Genomic DNA, 10,253 nt, shown 5'->3' with positions numbered 1-10,253 from the left:
TTCCGTAGAAATGTTGGAACATGTGAGGCAATGCTGACCTTACGACTTATCTTAGAAGAAAGATTAAGGAAAGGCAAACCTACATTTCTAGCATTTGTAGACTTAGAGAAAGCTTTTGACAATGTTGACTGGAATACTCTCTTTCAAATTCCAGAGGTGGCAGGGGTAAAACACAGGGAGCGAAAGGCTATTTACAATTTGTACAGAAACCAGATGGCAGTTATAAGAGTCGAGGGGCATGAAAGGGAAGCAGTGGTTGGGAAGGGAGTGAGACAGGGTTGTAGCCTCTCCCCGATGTTATTCAATCTGTATATTGAGCAAGCAATAAAGGAAACAAAAGAAAAATTTGGAGTAGGTATTAAAATACACCCCCCCATGAACCATGGACCTTGCCGTTGGTGGGGAGGCTTGCATGCCTCAGCGATACAGATGGCCGTACCGTAGGTGCAACCACAACGGAGGGGTATCTGTTGAGAGGCCAGACAAACATGTGGTTCCTGAAGAGGGGCAGCAGCCTTTTCAGTAGTTGCAGGGGCAACGGTCTGGATGATTGACTGATCTGGCCTTGTAACATTAACCAAAACGGCCTTGCTGTGCTGGTACTGCGAACGGCTGAAAGCAAGGGGAAACTACAGCTGTAATTTTTCCCGAGGACATGCAGCTTTACTGTATGATTAAATGATGATGGCGTCCTCTCGGGTAAAATAGTCCCCCATTCGGATCTCCGGGCGGGGACTACTCAAGAGGACGTCATTATCAGGAGAAAGAAAACTGGCGTTCTACGGATCGGAGCATGGAATGTCAGATCCCTTAATCAGGCAGGTAGGTTAGAAAATTTAAAAAGGGAAATGGATAGGTTAAAGTTAGACATAGTGGGAATTAGTGAAGTTCATTGGCAGGAGGAACAAGACTTTTGGTCAGGTGATTACAGGGTTATAGATACAAAATCAAATAGAGGTAATGCAGGGGTAGGTTTAATAATGAATAAAAAAATAGGAGTGCGGGTTAGCTACTACAAACAGCATGGTGAACGCATTATTGTGGCCAAGATAGACACAAAGCCCATGCCTACTACAGTTATATGCCAACTAGCTCTGCAGATGATGAGGAAATTGATGAAATGTATGACGAGATAAAAGAAATTATTCAGGTAGTGAAGGGAGACGAAAATTTAATAGTCATGGGTGACTGGAATTTGTCAGTAGGAAAAGGGAGAGAAGGAAATATAGTGGGTGAATATGGATTGGGGGGAAGAAATGAAAGAGGAAGCCGCCTTGTAGAATTTTGCACAGAGCATAACTTAATCATAGCTAACACTTGGTTCAAGAATCATAAAAGAAGGTTGTATACCTGGAAGAATCCTGGAGATACTAAAAGGTATCAGATAGATTACATAATGGTAAGACAGAGATTTAGGAACCAGGTTTTAAATTGTAAGACATTTCCAGGGGCAGATGTGGATTCTGACCACAATCTATTGGTTATGAACTGCAGATTGAAACTGAAGAAACTGAAAAAAGGTGGGAATTTAATGAGATGGGACCTGGATAAACTGAAAGAACCAGAGGTTGTAGAGAGTTTTAGGGAGAGCGTAAGGGAACAATTGACAGGAATGGGGGAAAGAAATACAGTAGAAGAAGAATGGGTAGCTCTGAGGGATGAAGTAGTGAAGGCAGCAGACGATCAAGCAGGTAAAAAGACTAGGGCTAATAGAAATCCTTGGGTAACAGAAGAAATATTGAATTTAATTGATGAATGGAGAAAATATAAATATGCAGTGAATGAAGCAGGCAAAAAGGAATACAAACGTCTCAAAAATGAGATCGACAGGGAGTGCAAAATGGCTAAGCAGGGATGGCTAGAGGACAAATGTAAGGATGTAGAGGATTGTCTCACTAGGGGTAAGATAGATACTGCCTACAGGAAAATTAAAGAGACCTTTGGAGAGAAGAGAACCACTTGTATGAATATCAAGAGCTCAGATGGCAACCCAGTTCTAAGCAAAGAAGGGAAGGCAGAAAGGTGGAAGGAGTTATAGAGGGTTTATACAAGGGCGATGTACTTGAGGACAATATTATGGAAATGGAAGAGGATGTAGATGAAGATGAAATGGGAGATACGATACTGCGTGAAGAGTTTGACAGAGCACTGAAAGACCTGAGTGGAAACAAGGCCCCGGGAGTAGACAACATTCCATTAGAACTACTGGTGGCCTTGGGAGAGCCAGTCATGACAAAACTCTACCATCTGGTGAGCAAGATGTATGAGACAGGCGAAATACCCTCAGACTTCAAGAAGAATATAGTAATTCCAATCCCAAAGAAAGCAGGTGTTGACAGATGTGAAAATTATCGAACTATCAGTTTAATAAGTCACAGCTGCAAAATACTAACGCGAATTCTTTACAGACGAATGGAAAAACTGGTAGAAGCGGACCTCGGGGAAGATCAGTTTGGATTCCGTAGAAATGTTGGAACACGTGAGGCAATACTAACCTTACAACTTATCTTAGAAGAAAGATTAAGAAAAGGCCAACCTACGTTTCTAGCATTTGTAGACTTAGAGAAAGCTTTTGACAATGTTAACTGGAATACTCTCTTTCAAATTCTGAAGGTGGCAGGGGTAAAATACAGGGAGCGAAAGGCTATTTACAATTTGTACAGAAACCAGATGGCAGTTATAAGAGTCGAGGGGCATGAAAGGGAAGCAGTGGTTGGGAAAGGAGTGAGACAGGGTTGTAGCCTCTCCCCGATGTTATTCAACCTTTATATTGAGCAAGCAGTAAAGGAAACAAAAGAAAAATTCGGAGTAGGAACGAAAATCCATGGAGAAGAAATAAAAACTTTGAGGTTCGCCAATGACATTGTAATTCTGTCAGACACAGCAAAGGCCTGGAAGAGCAGCTGAACAGAATGGACAGTGTCTTGAAAGGAGGATATAAGATGAACATCAACAGAAGTAGAACGAGGATAATGGAATATAGTCGAATTAAATCGGGTGATTCTGCAGGAATTAGATTAGGAAATGAGAGGCTGAAAGTAGTAAATGAGTTTTGCTATTTAAGGAGCAAAATAACTGATGATGGTCGAAGTAGAGAAGATATGAAATGTAGACTGGCAATGGCAAGGAAATCGTTTCTGAAGAAGAGAAATTTGTTAACATCGAGTATAGATTTAAGTGTCAGGAAGTCGTTTCTGAAAGTATTTGTATGGGATCGGTTGGTAGGACACGTTTTGAGGCACCAAGGGATCACCAATTTAGTATTGGAGGGCAGCGTGGAGGGTAAAAATCGTAGAGGGAGACCAAGAGATGAATACACTAAGCAGATTCAGAAGGATGTAGGTTGCAGTATGTACTGGGAGATGAAGAAGCTTGCACAGGATAGAGTAGCATGGAGAGCTGCATCAAACCAGTCTCAGGACTGAAGACCACAACAACAACAACAACATTAAAATACAGGGAGAAGAAATAAAAACTTTGAGGTTCGCCGATGACATTGTAACCTGAGACATTGAGGGATCACAAATTTAGCATTGGAGGGCAGCGTGGAGGGTAAAAATCGTATAGGGAGACCAAGAGATGAATACACTAAGCAGATTCTGAAGGATGTAGGTTGCAATAGGTACTGGGACATGAAAGAGCTTGCACAGGATAGATTAGCATGGAGAGCTGCATCAAACCAGTCTCAGGACTGAAGACCACAACAACAACAACAACCCATGATCTACTTTTATGGGACCTGGTCCTCACTGTTACAAAAGGGAAGCATTCATTGAATCTACCCAAGAATTCAGTAAAAAAGTTATTGTAATTGTCACTTGTGGAAGTGTGTTTGCTGACTGTCCACTTGGTTTGTCTTAGTTTTTTACAAAATACTTCCACATTTTCTTGACTTAAATTCTTACATCTTTTTGTTGTGGAGACTGAATTTGCTTCGGAAGTAATACAAATAGCACTTTATAGTCTGATACTCCTAAATCCAGATGAAACTTTTCTTTTACATAATAATTATAACTGCTTACAATATTGTCAATACATGTTGCAGAGGTTGCTGCAATTCTTGTATACTGATCAAAATTGAGATTTAGCCCATTTGTGGCTACCAGGTTCTTTAAGTGTGAAGAAAATTTGTCATCAGTCCTTACATCTGTGTTGAAGTCAGCACATAAACCACTTTCTTGTACAGTTTCTCACTTTTAAATTTTTGTAGCAGTGTATCAAACTTATCTAAAAATACAGAGTTTATATGGTACCCAGGGGTGTGATATATGTGCTGATAATTAATATGTTATACTGTTTAATTTCTATACAATAACTTTCAAATGTACCTTCTTCATTCAGATGGCTAAAATTCTGTCTGATATCATAGTCTACCAAGGAATGAACTAGTATGCAAGAGCCTCCATACCCATTGGTCCTACAAAAGCTGGTAGCCAGTTTATAGCTTGTAAGTTTATTCAGGAGACTAATATTTTCAAATTTTAGCCAATGTTCATTAAGACATCTTACTTTCACAGATTGTTTCACACTTTCTAGCAAAATTTCTGTATCATAAAGCTTCCTGATCATTCCTTCGGACAGACCTCTGATGTTTAAGTGCATAACGAAATTACTACTGCATATATTATTAGATGGAGGGTCTTTAAAACAAATTTGACTATAAAGTAATGGAGCGTCCTCCTGAGTGTTGACTGCTTGTTCTGAATTCGTTGTATTGGGCCAAATTTGGAAAGAATTGACCCCTTTCATCAGTTTCCCTGTGTGTGAGCGTCTGGATGATGAGTAGGTACAGTTTTCTTGATGATAATTTCAATTTATGCTGTATTTTTTGAGGCTGGTTCTGGCACCGTCTCATCTTCTGGATATGATGTTCCTGTTTGAGCTGGCGCTGTGGCTGTGACTATCTGTGTTATTTTGAAATTGTTTTCCTCTTTTTCCATTTCCTTATCAGGGAGAGCATAAGGGAACAATTGACAGGAATGGGGGAAAGAAATACAGTAGAAGAAGAATGGGTAGCTTTGAGGAATGAAATAGTGAAGGCAGCAGAGGATCAAGTAGGTAAAAAGACGAGGGCTAGTAGAAATCCTTGGGTAACAGAAGAGATACTGAATTTAATTGATGACAGGAGAAAATACAAAAATGCAGCAAGTGAAGCAGGCAACAAGGAATACAAACGTCTCAAAAATGAGATCGACAGGAAGTGCAAAATGGATGTCGAGGCACATATCGCTAGGGGTAAGATAGATGCTGCCTACAGGAAAATTAAAGAGACGTTTGGAGAAAAGAGAACTACTTGCATGAATATCAAGAGCTCAGATGGAAAACCAGTTCTAAGCAAAGAAGGGAAAGCAGAAAGGTGGAAGGAGTATATAGAGGGTCTATACAGGGGCGATGTTCTTGAGAACAATACTAGGGAAATGGAAGAGGAGGTAGATGAAGATGAAATGGGAGATACGGTACTGCGTGAAGAGTTTGACAGAGCACTGAAAGACCTAAGTCGAAACAAGGCCCCAGGAGTAGACAACATTGCATTAGAACTCGTGACAGCCTTGGGAGAGACAATCCTGACAATACTCTACCATCTGGTGAGCAAGATGTATGAGACAGGCGAAATTACGTCAGAGTTCAAGAAGAATATAATAATTCCAATCCCAAAGGAAGCAGGTGTTGACAGATATGAAAATTATCGAACTATCAGTTTAATAAGTCACAGCTGCAAAATACTAACGCGAATTCTTTACAGACAAATGGAAAAACTGGTAGAAGCCGACCTCGGGGAAGATCAGTTTGAATTCCGTAGAAATGTTGGAACATGTGAGGCAATACTGACCCTCGAGTTATCTTAGAAAATAGATTAAGGAAAGGCAAACCTACGTTTCTAGCATTTGTAGACTTAGAGAAAGCTTTTGACAATGTTGACTGGAATACTCTCTTTCAAATTCTGAAGGTGGCAGGGGTAAAACACAGGGAGTGAAAGGCTATTTACAATTTGTACAGAAACCAGATGGCAGATATAAGAGTCGAAGGGAAGCAGTGTTTGGGAAGGGAGTGATACAGGGATGTAGCCTATCCCCGATGTTATTCAATTTGTATATTGAGCAAGCAGTAAAGGAAACAAAAGAAAAATTCAGAGTAGGAACGAAAATCCATGGAGAAGAAATAAAAACTTTGAGGTTCGCCGATGACATTGTAATTCTGTCAGACACAGCAAAGGCCTGGAAGAGCAGCTGAACGGAATGGACAGTGTCTTCAAAGGAGGATATAAGATGAACATCAACAGAAGTAAAATGGGGATAATGGAATGTAGTCGACTTAAATTGGGTGATTCTGCAGGAATTAGATTAGGAAATGAGAGGCTGAAAGTCGTAAATGAGTTTTGCTATTTGGGGAGCAAAATAACTGATGATGGTCGAAGTAGAGAGGATATAAAATGTAGACTGGCAATGGCAAGGAAAGCGTTTCTGAGGAAGATAAATTTGTTAACATTGAGTATAGATTTAAGTGTCAGGAAGTGGTTTCTGAAAGTATTTGTATAGAGTGTAGTCATGTATGGAAGTGAAACTTGGACGTTAAATAGTTTAGACAAGAAAAGAATAGAAGCTTTCGAAATATGGTGCTACAGAAGAATGGTGCAGATTAGATGGGTAGATCACATAACTAATGAGGAGATACTGAATAGAATTGGAGAGAAGAGAAATTTGTAGCACAACTTGACCAGGAGAAGGGATCGGTTGGTGGGGCATATTCTGAGACATCAAGGGATCACTAATTTAGTATTGGAGGGCAGTGTGGAGGGTAAAAATCATAGAGGGAGACCAAAAGATGAATACACTAAACAGATTCAGAAGAATGTTGGTTGCAATAGGTAGTGGGAGATGAAGAAGCTTGCACAGGATAGAGTAGCATGGAGAGCTGCATCAAACCAGTCTCAGGACTGAAGACAAGAACAACAACAACAACAAAAACAAATAATACTCGGGACAAAATTGAAAACACAACAATTGGCAAGCACTTGAAATGTTGTTTAATTCTACTAATACTTGCATGTGAGATTAGCATCCACAACTGGTAAGATAATGAAGGATAAAATCCATGAAGAATTCCAGGACATGCTGTCTGCTCTAGGAAGACCCTCATTCACTTAATCAAAATGTAGCTGTTTCAACATTTTGTTGATGTAAGACTAGCAACCTTTTATTTCATGAAGAGATTATTACAAATGTGTCACAGATGATGTACATATATTTTGGTGACTAGTTTCAAACCCACTAGTTTGTTCTCAAGCCTGACCTACTGAGGGTGCCCTGAAAGTGCCTGACCTTAATGACAACCATCTAACACTGGCAAATACATGCATCAGACTGTGATGGAAGATAGATGTCGCAATGTACATGTGCTTACTATGCAGTGTCTTGAAAGGAGAGTATAAGATGAACATCAACAGAAGCAACATGAGGATAATGGGATGTAGTCGAATTAAATCAGGTGATGCTGTGGGAATTAGATTAGGAAGTGAGAGGCTTAAAGTAGTAAATGAGTGTTGTTATTTGGGGAGCAAAATAACTGATGATGGTCGAAGTAGAGAGGATATAAAATGTAAACTGCCAATGGCAAGGAAAGCATTTCTGGGGAAGAGAAATTTGTTAACATCGAGTATAGATTATGTGTCAGGAAGTCGTTTCTGAAAGTATTTGTATGGAGTGTAGCCATGTATGGAAGTGAAACATGGACGATAAATAGTTTGGACAAGAAGAGAATAGAAGCTTTCGAAATGTGGTGCCACAGAAGAATGCTTAAGATTAGATGGGTAGATCACATAACTAATGAGGAGGTATTGAACAGAATTGGAGAGAAGAGGAGTTTGTGGCACAACTTGACTAGAAGAAGGGATCAGTTGGTAGGACATGTTCTAAGGCATCAGGGGATCACAAATTTAGCATTGGAGGGCAGTGTGGAGGGTAAAAATCGTAGAGGGAGACCAAGAGATGAATACACTAAGCAGATTCAGAAGGATGTAGGATGCAGTAAGTACTGGGAGATGAAGAAGCTTGCACAGGGTAGAGTAGCATGGAGAGCTGCATCAAGCCAGTCTCAGGACTGAAGACGACAACAACAACAACAACAACAACAACAACAACTAGTCGAATCTGGTTGCATGGCAATTGGTCATCTTTTAGCGTCGTCATCTTTTTGTATTAATTTCGCTAGCATTTTGCCAAAGATTGACTTGCCAGCGTTATTATGATGTAGTCCGCTTCGTAAACAAATCTCGTGCATCAGGAAGATCAAAAAATGTTACATTTTGATGGGACTTGCATATTTTGTAGAACTGTCTGTTTACTTTTGCAAGCTCCAGATCTACGATGGAATTGTCTTGCAGGCCGTATCTGTGAGGCAAGCTAGTAACTATGATGCTCGGAATTTTCAGACAAAGTAATGTAGTTTTTAAACACTGGGTCGCATGTTTACCCTCATTTCTGTATACATCGTAACTTCCACCCATGATTATGACGGCATCATTCTTAGATAGCTCATTAAGTGAGTTGCTGTTCTTCGTTATCTCAGTCAGAGGTGCACTGGGATTCGTAACACCTATTGCCGTGAATAACGTACTGTATTCATTTATTTTTTTGGCAGTTTTCTTGGCGTGGCTATCACCAAGTACAACAACTCTTCGTTTGATGTTCGCTGGTTTATTTTTCGTATTAGACGTTTCCACAGTCTAATATATACAGTCACGATACTCTCGCTGATTTTTGCAATACACCGCCACAACATCGCCCCAAGCGGTGGAGAAGCTACGCTGCTGAATACGGTGTTCAGTAAATGTAAACAATATCGGTCATATTAATTTTAAACATGGTTTTTCGAAAGGCAGCGTATGTAGCGCAATCAATTACAGTAGTAATGGTAAGAAGACACCACATTTGTCAGTCTTCAGGTTTCCTAAGGACCCTGAGAGGTATGAAACATCACATTAGAGCGCTCTTTATTTGCTGTTTTTTTCTAAACTGTATTGAATTACTGAATTTGTTTTTCTTTTTTAGGAGCGAGAAATGGTTAATAAATAGTAGAAGACAGGACCTGCTGCAAAAATATGTCCTTTATTTGCACAATAACGTTAAATTTTGTGCGTTACATTTCGAGTCAAACCAGTTCATGAGCGCGGAAAAGAAGACATTGGTATGGAATGCAGTTCCTACTTTATTTGACGTGCCGAATAAGCCGCAACTAGTGACGATGAAGAGAAAGTTGCCATACAAACGCGAAAGTGTTACTGCAAAAAGAATAAAACTGTCTCCTGACACAGAAGAAACAGCTGCAACACAGACATCTTTTGAAATGCTTAGATTACATGAAATTATTCGCGTGTTGGAAAATCGTGCGAAATGTAAAAACGTGCAAATCATTAGACTTCGTACAAAATTACTACGTGACAAGGAAAGTGCCCATCGTAAGAATAAACTGCACAACGCCACAGGACAGAAGTACAAAAGGACAAGCTCATTTTAAAAAGTATTGGTTCCAAGTACTTGAAAAAAGATGCTCTCGATTTATTGATAAGCCAAATCAGTATACCACTGAATGGAAAACGTGGTGCGAGATGGAAAGATGAAACTAAATTATTTGCACTTAATTTGTTGTATTATAGTACTCAGGCATATAGTTTTTTATCATACTGTTTTAGCCTTCCAGCAGTACGTACGTTACAAAGGTATGTGGAAGATATACAATTAACTTGTGGGACAAATAATAACATATTTCATCTTTTAAAGCAGAAAGTGCAGCAGTTACCAGAAACTGATGTAATTGTTAATTTGTCTATGGATTAGATGTCACTAATGGAAAATTTTATATGTGACAGCTCTAGGGATCTTGTTATTGGATTTGAAGACATGGGTTTTATATGTACATCTGTAGGTGCCAATACTGCTTTAGTTATAATGATTAACGGCATATTCTCAAATTTTAAACAGCCATTATTATATTATTTTCCAAAGGAGCAGTAGGAGCCACCCATCTGACGCGCATATTTTTTGAAGTTGTCAAAAAACTCACAGAGATTGTTTTGGTTGTAAAAACATGTGTGACTGACCAAGGCTCGAATTTTGTGGAGTGGAGGCACAGACTGGGTATCACACCAGTTAATCCATGCTTAGTACACGAAGGGAGTAAGATCTACTTTTTTTTTATGACACCTCACACTTGATAAAATGCATACGTAATAATTTATTCAGGTATAACAGTATCCA

Source organism: Schistocerca serialis, chromosome 5 (genome assembly GCF_023864345.2).
Source record: "Schistocerca serialis cubense isolate TAMUIC-IGC-003099 chromosome 5, iqSchSeri2.2, whole genome shotgun sequence".
Lineage (NCBI taxonomy): Eukaryota > Metazoa > Arthropoda > Insecta > Orthoptera > Acrididae > Schistocerca > Schistocerca serialis.
The sequence above is the reverse complement of the archived record's forward strand: the minus strand, read 5'-3'. Positions refer to the sequence as shown.